The following is a 15,286-nucleotide window of genomic DNA, read 5'->3' on the forward strand; positions in this document are numbered from 1 at the left end:
TTTGGCCAGTATTGGACATATAATATAAATACATTGATGGCCACTTGGATGAGGATGCAAGTATCCTCTTGAGCGACCTCTGCTAGGAGAGCTACGTTCGTTAGGGAATAGAGAGGCTCCCCTTTCTTCCCAGAGTCCTCTATAGGGTTGTGGTGGCATTTTCAGCCTCAACCTTGGACTTTTCCTACCTCATTTAAGGGGAAGTTTTTTTGGCATTTTATTACATGCTTTGCATGTTGTGTTTCTGCTTTGAGCTTACTCTCGCGGGTTTTATTCATACTTAATAGAAGTCTTTTTTATGAAAAAAAGAAAAAAAAAAGAGGATCGCCTCATCAAGCCTATGTGAGAGACAAGCCCGCCTCTTACGATGCATAAGGCAACGCGAGATCCGATGTGCCTTGGACATCGTCAAAAGTCCTTGATCTTGCCTGCTATGAGGTGGAATCTCATCTCTTGACACTCCGCATCAAACCATGGATTCATGAGCATCTTCCTACTAGGGCAATGCTGTGATCTAGTCGCATGGTAATGATCTAGTAGGCAGCATCTTAGATCACTCATACAAGAGTGCCTGAGACATGGACGAGGTCTGCATCATCCCCAAGCGAGGTCAAAAGCTCACAAGACAGGTGGCTCTCATAGGCTGCATCAAGACCATCATCAAAGTGTATTTGGACATGGGTGATGGCAAGAGGATCAGAGCTTGCGTTTGGTGTAGCAGTCGAGATAGCAAATGCCAAAATAGGAACCGAGTAGACGAAAAAGAAGGGGAGGGGGGGGGGGGGGGGGGGCGGGGCGGGGCAGGGGGGTGCTGTAATGTCGAGTACACATGACACGGCCCATAAGTAGTCCACTTGTTGGAGGTGCAAAATAGCATGCTTTCAATCTGATGTATCTATTCTTTGCCGTTATTTCTAGGCACATATACTGCTTGTGTGGGTCCTCCTTGATGACTTATGCTGACTTCTCCCATCTCTTGCTGATCTAACATGCAAACCCCTGAATCCTCTTCCTCCTAATATCTTTGGTGTTCCATATTGATGCCTTTAGAAATCCCTGCAGTTCTGGAGCTTCGTTTCCTTCATAGTCCCATGTCGCTAGGACTAAATATATGAGTGTGATGGCCTTGCCTAAAGTCCGTCCTCCCATATTCCATACTTTGATCCTGAGGGTCTCGAGTTCCTATTCGTGTTTCTCCCTGCCTTTACTGTTCTGTATGATCATGGCTTTTCCATCTTTCATATAAGCATTCTTCCCCTCTTTCTTTGCAGTTCTGATTTTTCTGAGCTCTTTGATTTTCAGAATGTATTGACTTTGTGTGAGATCCTCATTTACCCATAAGGAATGTCCTTTGAGGTGGTGCCTGTGATCCAACACTTGAGTACGAGACTGCATGTTTGGGATTTCACAACTATCTGCCTGGGCTTTTCTCCTTTTTTCCCAACTCTGAAGGTCTCCTGCCACCTTGTTGCCGGATATGCGTAGTTTTTGAAAGCTATGGGTGAAAACTTGTTCCATGTCCTCATCCTTGCTTTCCTCTATCCCCACAATTATAACGTTTAGATCTTTTTACTGCTGCTCTTTTTGCTCTCTCAACAAGGTGGTTAGCTTGTCTTTCTTACTGTTCACTATGTTATCAATTGTGTCAATGTTATTTTCTTATTTTGGTACTCACTGGTTTGACTCTTCCTACAGCTCTGGTTCTTGCATTTTCTGCTCTATTTTCTTGTCTATTTCTTGATTTTGGCATATCCCAAATCCACTTTTCTTTCTAGTTATTGCATCCTCTTGGACTTTCATGTTGTTCATTAGCTGACTTACCACAGTATTTAGCCTAGTGTTTTCATTCTGCAACTGAATCATGGTTTCATACATCTGTTCTTTTGTAGTTCTGTAAGAGTTTCTTTGGGTCTCTTGGAAGTGATCTTTGGAGTAAACATCTTGTCTGACAAGTGATAAATGCTGTCCCCTTCAAACTGTTGATTCATCCTCTTTTGAACAGCAATTTCTGTCAAGTTTTGGGGTCTCTGTTGCATTCAATTCAACATTAAATTGTGGCAAGCAGGTACCTTGGTTAAGCGACCCCTGTCAGAGTAACTCACTGGTCGGATTATCTCTGTGTGATTACCTTACTGGTCAGATTATTATGTGCTCCTTCTGCTGCATTCAATCCTTAAAAGTAATCAATTGTTGCAGCATTCTGTTAGTCTCATGCAATTCTGACAATCCCCCGTGACTGATTCTTGATGTTGGCACAGATTAGACAGCTCCTAGCATTATCATTTGATTTGCATATATATATGTACATACATACACACACACACACACACACACACACCTTGTTTTGGTGAAATCATATATTTCTTTATGGGAAACGTCAACTTTTTTTTTTTGGGTGACAAGATCATCATCCTTTTATCTACACACACTCTTTTTTTTTTTTTTTTGGGGTGAAAACCCTGAATGCTTTATATTACAAGATATCTATCCAGGAAAAAACTGGCAAGCTGAAATAATACATCAAGCGAAAATGTCAAGGTAGGACAAATATACATTCTCATCTACACACACACTTTTTTTTTTTTTTTGTGAGAAGAATATTTTATTGCTGTGAAATAATTACATTCATAGGTACTCCAAAAGCGGAGTAACTACTACTCAACCGAAAATCTCAGTATAAGCCATATATACATCATGGTCAATCAAATGAGTCTGAAAGCAATCATAAAACGATTGCCGCAGAGATCATTTGAAAAAAACAAAAGATGGAAAAGTAGGATCACCAAAGACTCTATGATTTATGTACATCCATAGAGTCCAAAGTGCCCAGTAGCGCACCCAAACAAAAAATAAATCAAAACCCTGTCTAGCTGGATGAAAACCAAATGACCAGAAGAACCTGCCAAAAGTAACAGTAGGAAATCTCGCTCGAAGCCCCTGACGAATAAGAGCGAGGAAAACACAAGTATGTGGACAGTGCCAGAAAATGTGAGGCACAGATTCAGCAGAATGTAGACATCGGTGGCAAACAGCCGAGGCAATATGTCTATGCGCGAGTAACTGCCCAGACATACATACACATACTTTTGGTAAAATCCATTGTATTTATATTCTCATAAATTTACAATATGGGAAGACTCCCACACACTAGCAAAGAACTCCGAAAGAGAGCCCGATAGAAGAACTCAAAAACAAGTAGAGAACACTTCAAGGCTAGTAGCATCCAAATCCCTTGCAGCAAGACTGTCATGTAAGGATTGCTTGAGGGACATTCTGAAGAAAATATATGCCTGAGGAAACTGTTGACCCATCCTAGAATGCAGTCTCTGTGTCCAGATGGTCCATAATACCCAAAAGCGAGTCCAATGAAAGAAAAGAAGTAATGGAGACATATGAGATGAGAGGCATCCAAACATCCAGAAAAGTTTCCCAAATCTGATAGAAGGGAACCGAAGCCGCAGTAAATGAGAAACATGAGTGATCAATGTGCGAGAGTGCGGGCAAAACCATAATAAGTGAGGAACTGTCTCGCGGGGATGAGAGCAACGGGGGCAGAAAGGAGAAGCAATGCGGCGTGCAGCCAATTTCACCCCAATGGAAAAGGCTCCCACTATACATCTCCAAAAGAATAGCCTCTGTTTCAATGGCAATTTGGCTTTCCAGATTTTCATGAGTCGGGATTGCCACCAAGATAAAGGCCTATCCAAATTCCAAAGAGTGTTGGCATGCTTGTGACATACATACACATACACACACACACACACACACACACACACACACACACACATACATCCACACTTTTTTTTATTGAAAACTTTTGATTGATTATATTACAAGAGTAGCAACCTCAAAGCGAGGCAGCCAAAAGTACATCAACTCTGAAAATCTCAATGTATGCTAAATATACATCATGATCTATGCAATGCGTCTGCAAGCAATCAAAGAAGGATTGCTGCAGAGAACGCAAACCAAACAAGGAAAATATGGGATCACCAAAGACTTTAAAGTTCCTATCTGTCCATAAAGTCGAGAGAGCCCAATAGCGAACCTAAACAAAGAAAAGATGAAACTCTCGTCTGGGCGGATGAAAACCAAAGAGCCAGAAAGACTTCCCAAAAAGACTAGTCGGGAATCTCGCTCGCAGACGTTGGCGAAGAAGATCGATGAACTCACGAGAACATGGACAAAACCAGAATAAATGAGGCACAGTCTCCTGAGGATTCAAACATTTGTGGCAATGAGCAAGAGCAATGTGTCTACGGGCCAATATCTGTCCAGAATGAAAAATGCCCAGAAGCACTGACGAGAAGAAAATATGTTGTCGAAGAGGAGTTTTGTAAGCCCAAAGCTGCTTTAATCTCTTTCTCCACCACTTGGCTGTGCGATGCATTTGCCAAATAGAATTGCCTTTCTTTGAAACCCAAGGTTGAGGCAAAAGGATTTTATACAATGCGGGTACCGTAATCTGAGATAGCCTCAAAGGACGAGAAGAGGACCTTGGTGAAGTCAGTCCAATCCTCCAACCTATCTTGAAGTTCCATAGGAGGAATCGGAACAAAACGCAAAAGTATATAAGCAATTTGTTGCCACAAAGCACGATAATAAGAGCCCAAGCCATACCGTGTAGCTGCCAGAGAAAAAGGTAGCATACAGCCATCATCCTGAATGACATCAGTAACAAAAGTGATGCCCTTAAAAGAAACAAAATAGGAACAACAAGGTTCTTGTAAAGCCAGTGGAGACTAAAAAACTGTCGACCAATGAATGCTTTCAGCTCGCAAAGAATTATCCAGCAAAGATTGTTGACCATTCCATTCCATATGAGAGAGGACGTGCTTCCAATCAAGAAGCAAACTCGAGACCAAAGGGCAACCAGGCAAAGTGCCATCGATGCGACCAAATAAGAAATCCCAGTAATTGATTTGCCAGTAACCAAAGGCAAAAATACTGATATGTGTAACTAGAGATCTAATCATAAGAGCCCAAGGCTGATCACCTTGCAGAAATTGCAGCAACATTTTTCCCCTATGAGCAAGGATGTGCACCTAGATATTCGTGATGTTCAAACCACCATGCATCTTAGGAGAACAAAGTTGATGCACTGAAAGCAGTTTGATACTTTTTCTGCCATGTTTGGAACGCCAAAAGATTTCCATAATGGCAGACATGAAAGAAGCAAGATCTGCCTTGGTGAGCATGATCAAAGGCAAGTAAAATTGAATATATGCCACAAGGATGGACTGTACTATCTGAAGCCGAACATGCAAAGGCCAGGTTGCCAATTTTCAATATTCTAGCTTTTTTCGAAGCTTGACCATCACCCAATTAGTTTGTTGACGACGAGTGAGACCCCACCCCAAAGGGTAACCAAGATTACAAACAATCTGAGTGGGTGGAATGATTTCCCCGGGCCACAAAAGACTTTGCCAGTCTTTAGAATGCAATGGGAGCAGCTTGGACTTATGAAAATTTACATGAAGACCAACTGCCAAATCATAAACAGAGAGAGCCTGCATCAAAGCAGAAAGATCATTCTGCGTATTCTTCGAGGTAAAGAAAGAATCATCAGCATAGGCTTGAGCAACCATGCTACGATTTGCATCCAATTCCAAACCATGAAGGGAGCCTGTAGCCACGAGATGATCAATATATTGCAGCATAGGATGGGTAGCAATGGCATACAATAAAGCACTAAGGGGACATCCCTGACAGACCGAACAACAAAGAGCCCACTCATCAGCAGAGAGATCTCCAGAAAGAATGCAAGCTGCATTGCTGTCCCTGTAAAGCCAGTAAATAATCTGTTGCATTTTTGTTCCAAATCCCAAAGCTCGCATTGTTTGCGAGATGAATTCCCATTGAACTGTATCAAAGGCTTTTGCAATATCCACCTATAAGACAAGAACGTCCTGATGTGTGTATTTGGCATATTCAATCTCAATATAAGCATTGGCAATATTATCTGTGATATGCTTACAGGGAACGAAGCCATATTGCGAAGGATGCAGCCCATCATGCAAATAACCTTTAATACGATCAACAACCATTCTGGCTCTCATCTTGTAAATAACTGGCATGAGCGTGATTGGTCTCCAATCAGAGCAAATCGCATAACTGCTTTTTGGGAAGGAACTTGACAAGTCCTTTTTTCCATGACATAGGCATTTGCTGATTTTTCCAAGCTGAATTAACCATTTGCAGCAAAGTCTGCTTGAGGATATCCTAGAAAGCAAGAAAAAATTCCACAGCAAGACCATCCCATCCGGGAGATTTCCATCTACCACAGGATTTAACAGCATCTCACAATTCTCTTTTAGTGAAAGGAATTTCCAATTCCAAAGCCTGAGCATCAGAGAGGATGGGATGGACATGCTGCAAAAGAAGTTGGCGGCCAGACACAACCTGAGAAGAAAGAATGTCCACCTGCCCAAAATGAGATGAAAAGTGTTGCATACAAAAAGCAGCAAGCTCTGAGCAAGATGAGGACCAAGAACCATAAGGCATCCGGATCTGACAAATATTGGCAGCTTATCTTTTGTAATGCAAACTTTTAAAGAATTACTTGGAAGAGAAACCTTTATCCAAAAAAGCCCTTTACCTAGATCGGGTCTCCCATTTAGCAAGCTTTCTTTGATCATACGATAGGAGACAAAATTTAGCCTAAGATAATAGCATGCTTTCTTCTGAAGACAAAGGCCGAAGATGACTGAGGTCTGTCAAACTCTGGCAAGTGTATTTGGCATGCTTCACGGTCTCCCGTGTGGCTTGCATGTAAGATTTACCATAATCCCGAATAACAACTTGCATTCTTGCAACAAAAGCTTGCCATGCATAATCCAGATCAATGTGCATCTAATGAGAAAGAGACTGAATGGCATCAAAAACCATGGCTTTAAAATCAGCATGGTCAAGGTAACCATTATTTATCAGCAAAAGGCATCTGCAAGCCAATCTGTCATCTGGAAAGTCATGCAAAGAGAGCCTCAGCCAAAGAGGAGCATGATCACAGTATATGAAAGCATGGTCTATCCAAAGCTGACAAGTGAAGGCATCAGAATGTTGTGGATCAACCCGATACCATCTGTCCAAGCGTGCCTGATATGAAGGCTGAGAATTATGCTGAAAGGTATAGCCTCGAAGCATGGGCTGCAATTCCTTCCAGAGATCAACGAGAGACAATTGAAGCAAAAAATCAAACCATGCTTGCTTTTCAGAAGCCAACATGTGAGTGTGGCTTGAGGTATTATCTCCCGGTTGTGGGGCATTATTGAAATCACCACAGATAAAAGCATAATGCCGCCAGGGATATTTATGCATGGCATCCCAAACCAAAGCTTGATTCCCGGAAGATTGAGGAGCATATACTGAGGCAAATTCAAAGATTTCGCCTTGAATGAGGCATTGTATGATCAAGAGTGCTCTCCAGCATAAAAAATGTCATAACCAGCAAAATGTCCAGATTTTCCAGCATACATATGCTGATTATGCTCTTGCAAAGCCACTATATCAGGCTACAATTGTCATATATACAGCCAGACCAGTTTCCATTTTCGAGCATCACACATACATACTTTTTTTTTTAGTGAGAAGAAATATTTTATTGCTGTGAAATAATGACATTTATAGGTACTCCAAAAGCGGAGTAACTACTACTCAACCGAAAATCTCAGTATAACCATATATACATCATGATCAATCAAATAAGTCTGAAAGCAATCATAAAACGATTGCCGCAGAGATCGTTTGAAAAAAAAGAAAAATGGAAAAGTAGGATCACCAAAGACTCTATGATTTCTGTCCATCCATAGTGTCCAAAGTGCCCAGTAGCGCACCCAAACAAAAAATAAATCAAAACCCTGTCTAGCGGGATGAAAACCAAATAACCAAAAGAACCTGCTAAAAGTAGCAGTAGGAAATCTCGCTCGAATCCCCTGATGAATGAGAGCAAGGAAATCACATGTGGACAGTGCCAGAAAATGTGAGGCACAGATTCAGCAGAATGTAGACATCGGTGGCAAACAGCCGGGGCAATATGTCTATGCACGAGTAACTGCCCAGATGGAAAAATGCCAAGTAGGACTCGCTAGAGGAAAAGCTGTTGCCGAAGAGGGACTTTATAATGCCAAAGGAGACGCAACCGCTTTCTCCACCACTTTGATGGGCGATCCATATGCCAAACAGAATTGGCTCTGTCAGAAACCCAAGATGGAGGTAACAACACTTTATATAGAGAAGGCACTGTGATGTGTGACAACTTCAAAGGATGGGCTGAAGAAGAGGAAGAATGGAGAGTCCAATCCTCAAGCCTCTCCTGAAGTTCCAAATGAGGTACCAGCAAGAAAGGTTAAAGCATTTCTGAAATTTTGTGCCATAAAGGACGATAATGAGTTCCCAAACCATACTTGCTAGCAGCCACAGAAAAAGATAAAAGAGTGCCATCATCTTGAAGTATATCCGCCACAGAAGCAATACCTTTGAAAGATATAAAATAAGAACGCCTGGGTTCTTGTATAGCTGAAAGTATGCAGGCAGCTTTACTATTTTGATATAGCCAATTGATAACTTGCTGCATTTTTGTGCCAAATCCCAAGGCCTGCATTGTTTGTGAAATAAAGTCCCACTGAACAAAATCAAAAGCTTTGGCAATACCAACTTGCAATAGCAAAACATCCTGCTGCATATATTTGGCATATTTTATTCCAACATAGGCATTAGCAATGTTGTCTGTGATATGCCTACGAGGAACAAAACCATATTACGCAGGATGCAACCCATCATGCAAATAGTCTTTTATCCGATCAACAATCATTTTGGTAGTAAATTTGTAAATAACTGGCATAAGCGTGATAGGTCTCCAATCAGCCAAAGATTCACAGAGTTGCTTTTTTGGAAGGAGTTTAACAAGACCTCTCTTCCATGTGTCTGGCATTTTCTGATTTTGCCAAGCAGAATTCACCATATGCAGCAAAGTATGCTTCAAAAGAGGCCAATATTCTTAAAAAAACTCAACTGTAAGACCATCCCATCCTGGAGATTTCCATCTACCACAGGATTTGATTGCATCTGACAATTCCCTTTCAGTAAAAGGTTCCTCCAATTCCAAAGCCTGATTATTTGAGATGATAGGAGAAACATGCTGCAGAAGCAAATTTCTTGCAGACAAAACCTGCTGTGAAGAAGGATCGGCGTAACCAAACTGCTGAGAGAAATGATATAAACAAACAGAAGCAAGCTGTGACCATGATGTAGTCCATGAACCATCAGACATAAGCACTCTGTAAATGTTTGTTTTTAATCTCTTCTAATGCAAGCCTTTAAAAAATTGTTTGGAAGAACAGCCTTTATCTATGAAAGTTTTTTGTCTTGCTCTGGTCTCGCATTTGGCAAGTTTCCTGTGATCATTGATTTGGAGACAATGTTTAGCTTGGCATAGTGTTGTTTGCTCATGCAAGAACAAAGGACGAAAGTGACTGAGTTCAATGAGGTCTTGGCAAGTCAATTTAGCCTAAAGCAACAGTTCCCCTCATAGTCTTCATGTAAGACTTGCATAACCTCTAATTACAACTTGCATTTTGGAAACAAAGGAATCCCATGCATTATCAATATCAAAGTGGCTTTGAGAAGACAAAGATTGATAGGCATTAGTAGCCATTGCCTTGAAAGTAACATGCTGCAAATAGCTATTGTTTACAATCAGATGTCGCCTTTGAGGTAGTCTATCATCTGGGATATGATGAAAAGATAGCCTCAACCATAACGGTGCATGATCTGAATGCACAAAGGCATAGTCAACCCACATTTTGCATGTAAAATGGGCTACACTATACCAGCGATCTAGACGTGCCTCGTAAGAAGAAAGGGCATTATGTTGAAAAGTGTATCCAGGTGACAAAGGCTGCAATTCCTTCCAAAGATCAACCAAATCAAGATGAATCAGTAATTGAGACCATGCATGCCTTTCAGAGGTTAACATATGAGTATTTCCTGATGTATAGTCACCTTGTTGCGGAGCATTATTGAAATCCCCACATATAAAGGCATGATATCTCCATGGATATCGGTGCATGGCATCCCAAATTGCACTTCTATCCCGAGAAGATTGAGGTGCAGATACAAAAGCAAATTCAAACACCTCGCCTTGAAGGATGCATTGAAGAATAATCCATCTGCCTTGATTGTCATTTAAGCAATAACTAGCTGAAGCTCAGGCTGAATCAGAATGACTACACCTGAGAAAGAGTGCTCTTCAGCATAAAAGATATCATAGCCGCAGTAATGACCTGTCTTTCCTGCATAAACATGCTGATTGTGTTCTTGTAATGCCACTATATCAGGCTGAAATCGATTGATATACAGTCACACAGATTTCCATTTCCTACTGTCGCACGTCCCCTAAACATTTAAGGTAAGGCATTTGATATGAGCAAGCATATTTACATATATTTATAGGAAAAAACAGTTATATACAGCAACAACCTTCAGGATGTCAACCCTGCATTTCTACCTCAGGGTCAGGGCCTCTTCCCTGAGAAGAAGCATCCGCCTGAGGATTGGACAGCAATGCAGCAACCTCTTCTTCAGGGAAGAGGGTTTTGCTAGCTGTCACTCCAGCCCATGTGATTCCAATTCTTGAGTTGACCTTTGGAGAATTTCCGCTAGAAGATGCACCATTCCAAGTGCGAGGGGGTGGAGGTCGTCGGACAAAAATAACTTTTCTTGGACTTTGCCATCCATCAATTGGAGTTTTTGGTCCTTTTGCTGAAGGTTGAATAGCAGGAAGTAAAGGGAAAGAAGCATTCCCATTTGAAGCAACTGGGGCTTTGCCTTTATCCTAATTCACAAAAGCTCTCTATTATCTTTATTTTTATTCCCACTAGAGGCAGGAGCATCCTTATTAGGCATCTGAGCAAGCAAAGTAGCAAGAGGCATTTTATGCTGACTCATTGGACACTGCGAAGCCATGTGCCCAATTTTTTTACATTCAAAACAAGCCCCTGCAAATAATCCCCATTTCAATTTATAAAATGCACTTCCCATGTCAATATTGTTCACCGTGATTGAATAAGACTCTGGTGTGGGATTATCAGTATCCCAAAGAATGCAAAATCGATTAGAGTTGCCGTTAGGCTGCGGTGGGCAAACCACTTTGCCTAAAGTTGCTGCAATTTTAGGCAAGAGTGTGAAGCCATGCATTGCGGGAAGTCTATAACTTCAACCCAGACCGGACATCGATGTCGAATCAGAGCCTGATAAACCCTTGTTGGGGACCATGGCAAAATGTGCACCATTTGCTGCCCAAAAAAGAGTGGCGAATGTTTCAAAAGCATTTTCCTATGAACCTCATCTACCATAACCACCTCAAAAAAGCCTCTGGCTGCATAGTGTACCTTACGAACAAACGAGCCAGCCAGTGTTCGGGTCAACCAATTGCCTACCTCTGCAGCAGGTGGCATCCGTCCTGGGAAAAATAAAATGACTGCATTTTGCATCACACATACATACACACACACACTTTTTTTTTTTTTTTGTAAAACCAAGATACTTATAATATAAAACATTCATTTACATCCAGGCCGTGCTCAAAATAGAGCTACAGCCCTATCCATCAGAAACAGTAAAAGAAAAGTTGAATACAAGAAACATCCAAATCTTCCTCATGTAAGGCATCATATAAAGACTGCCTTAATGAGGCTCTGAAAAACTCATAAGGATGCTGAAGAGGAGAATTCAGATATGCTTGGATGCGCTGCAGCCAGAGGGTCCATAAGGCCCAGTATCTGATCCAGTGGAAGAAGAGAGAATACTGTGACAAAGAAGCTGATAGTTTGCCATACATCCAGAAAAACCTGTAGAACCTGTGTGCTGGAAATCTGAGAGATAAAAAATAGGAGATTCTATCTAGAAGGTCTCTGGAATATGAACAAAACCACAATAAATACGGAATACTCTCCGATGCAAGGTGACATCTTGGACAGAGAGGTGAAGCTATTCGTCATTTAGCCAATTTCACTCCCACTGGGAGAATACCAACAATACATCTCCATAGGAATAGTCTTTGCGTCAATGGCATTTTCAACTTCCATATCATTTGCAATCTTCCTTTCCACCAGGCTAATGATTTGTTCAGATGCCATAAAGAATTAGCATGATGGGCAATCCAAGGAGGAGGTAATATTAATCTATAAGCCTGTATAGATGTCAATGACTGCAAAGGCTTAGAAGAAATGCTTGGACTTGAAGACTGAAGGTGCCAATCTTGAAGCCTGTCACTGCCATTCAATGTCGGAATCGGAACCAGAGGAAGTAGGAGATCAGCAATAGCTTTCCAAATAGGTCTATGATGCATTGCCAGGTTGTATTGTCTACATGCTGCTGGAAAAGGGAGAATATTTCCTTGCATATCTACAACGTCATCAATGAACCGGATACCCATTTTCATAAGATTGTAAGCTCTGATGGGTTGTTGAACAGCAAGGGGAGAGGAAAACACAGCACTCCAATGAATACTCTCCAATCTGAGTGATGATGCTAGAGAAGCAGGATGAGGAGACCATTTGATGTGAGAGAGTACTTGCTTCCAATCCTGAATCAAGGAATTAGAAAATGGACAACCAGGGATTTTACCTTGAAATTTTCCAAGTACTACTTCCGATGGATCTACTATCCAATGTCCATAAGCATGTGTGCGCATCTGACCACACAAAATTGCTAGCATAATAGACCAAGGCTGCTCTTGTTGAAAGAATGTTTTGAGCATAGTGATCTTTCTTGCCAACACATGATATTTGATGTTTATTATATTCAAACCACCATGCATTCTGGGTGAGCAAAGCAAGTCCATTTTGAGCAACCGTAAAGCTTTTTTATGAAGCTTGGTTTTTCAAAAAATCTCCATGGCTTGAGACATAAAAGATGAGAGATCTCGAGATGACCAATGTAATAAAGGAAGGTAGAACTGGACATAAGCTAGAACAATAGACTGGACAATTCGGAGCCGTACATGCAGAGGCCATGTGGAAATCTTCCAATATTGTAATTTGTCCTGAATTTTGTTGAACACCCACAACATTTGTTGCTTATTACTGATTTTCCAGCCAATAGGATAACCCAAATGTCTTACTATATTTTCCGGTTGAATAATCTGGCCTGGCCACAGAATAGCATGCCAATCACAAAGCTTGAGAGGCAAGAGTTTTGATTTCTGAAAATTAATTTTAAGACCAGCTGCCAACCCAAAATCTGAAAGGGTATCCATCAAGAGGCGAATCTCCAATGGACTGTTCTTTAGCATGAAGAATGAATCATCTGCATAGGCCTGCGCTATGAAGGGTCGTGAACCAGAAATCTGAAGCCCCTCTAGCTGTCCAGTATCAACCATGTGATCCATATAAAGAAGCAAAGGATGTGAAGCGATGGCATAAAGCAAGGCACTGAGAGGACATCCTTGTCGAACCGAACGTTCGAGAGTCCAAGACTCAGACAAATGTTTCCCTATAAAGCATTGTGTAGTAGAATTTGAATAAAGCCAATATACGACATTAGATAGCTTTGGCCCAAAACCAAGTTTTTGCATGATTTGAGAGACATAATCCCACTGTACTGTATCAAACGCCTTCGCCACATCCACCTGCATGACCAACACATCTTGATCTGAATATTTAGCATATTCCATTGCGATAAGAGTGTTAGTGATATTGTCATGTATGTGCCGTCTTGGAATAAAACCATATTGCCTGGGATGAAGTCCATACACACACACACACACACCTACCTACCTATCTACCTACCTACCTGGGATGTAGATAGGTAGGTAGGGGCATACACACACACACACCCCTACCTACCTATCTACATACATACATGCATGCATGCATGCATATACACACGCACACACACAGAGATTAACATCTTTAGAAGGCCTCACAAGCCTATGAGACAAAGTACAGCCAAAATAGAATCTCATACAAGCCACCATGGGCTGAAGAAGGGCTCTCTAAGACCCTTCTATACCAAGAAACTTAAAAAAAACATCTAGAACTCAAAACTGAAAATCCTGAGAAAGAGTCAGATATGTGATCAACTATGATCTTGGTGGTAGTCGTCCAATGGGATATGAGGATACCTTGTATTTGCCTCTGTCCCGTCCTCCCTCACTGTGGTGGGGGGCGGCCTCCATGATCTCTATATTGAGTGGGCCATCTCAAGAGTTATACCACGGGTCTGACAGTCCTCTCTAAGTAGAGCAAGATAGGCCATACCTCCATTGTGTGTGATTGATCTATCTCCGCCATGTGCATGGTCCTGTGGCTCTCGAGTTAGCTGTAATCCTTTTGCGTTTGCCTTGAGGGTCAAGAAACACTCAAGATAATGCCTTGAGGTAGTTGCATTTCAAAGCTTTCTTATGAATCCATCCATATAAATTGGATTATTTGAAATTAATATCGCTATTTGATATTCCATGTGGCAAATATACCAAAATCCAGAAGCTCTGTCGGTTTACATGAAGCTAGCAGAGCTGCTTGACTCCATACAAATACGTGATGATCTCATGTGACGCACTTGTGTGGAGGAGTCTTGCATAAGAAACTCTTCCAAGATAGATCGACATATAGAAGTATAGGTATCACAGTCTATGCCAAATCAAGCCTCGGGTTCCTAGTATGTCTACAAAGAAGGCCAGCTCGTCAATGTACATGCCCCAATAGGAAAGAAGGGGGGGAAGGGGGGGGGGGGGGGGGGTATATGCGGGCATCCCTGTTTCATGCCAAAGGACTTGCTTACTTCCTCTAACAACCCATGTGTCATGTGTACTTTGCATGTAACTCTGTGATATAAAGGCATAATTGGCCATATAACAGCCTATGGGACATCTAACACTCGGAGTCATGCAATGAGACACACCCATGGTAATGAATCAAAAGCCTTGTGAAAATCCACAAAGCCAAAATACTCTTGTTTCCGGTGGCTAGCCTCCTCTATGATGCCTCAAGCCAGCGCAGGTTACCATCGATGGCCCTATCTTCATCTATTGACTTTGGTAGTTGATGGCGATCAAATACGTTGGTATGCATGTACTTGCAAATGGTTTGAGAGTTTGCCGCTCCACATGGCTAGATTATCAGTATAGCATTGAGGCCCTGTCTGTCCCACTCACATATTACAAGGTCAAACTAGGTCGTGTGGCTAGGGGCAAAGGAAATCAAATGTATCCCAAGAGAGGGGTGAAAAGATGCATTAGGAAAGGCCCTATGATGATGACATGTGGCATCTAGATCCATCTAGGGAG

At 41.6% G+C, this 15,286-nt stretch overlaps 1 protein-coding gene and 1 pseudogene across 2 annotated transcripts in view; both read right to left on the reverse strand.

The window, feature by feature from the left end:
• Positions 1–15,286, reverse strand: part of LOC147904148 (protein PAM71-homolog, chloroplastic-like) — a 125,262-nt gene that overhangs the window by 4,996 nt on the left and 104,980 nt on the right. The gene's annotated exons all lie outside the window — the stretch shown is intronic.
• LOC147904149 (uncharacterized) lies at positions 1,860–12,743 on the reverse strand (annotated as a pseudogene).

Source organism: Dipteris shenzhenensis, chromosome 3 (assembly GCF_047967505.1).
Source record: "Dipteris shenzhenensis isolate YYH24624 ecotype China chromosome 3, Dip_SZ_1.0, whole genome shotgun sequence".
NCBI classification, from domain to species: Eukaryota; Viridiplantae; Streptophyta; class Polypodiopsida; order Gleicheniales; family Dipteridaceae; genus Dipteris; species Dipteris shenzhenensis.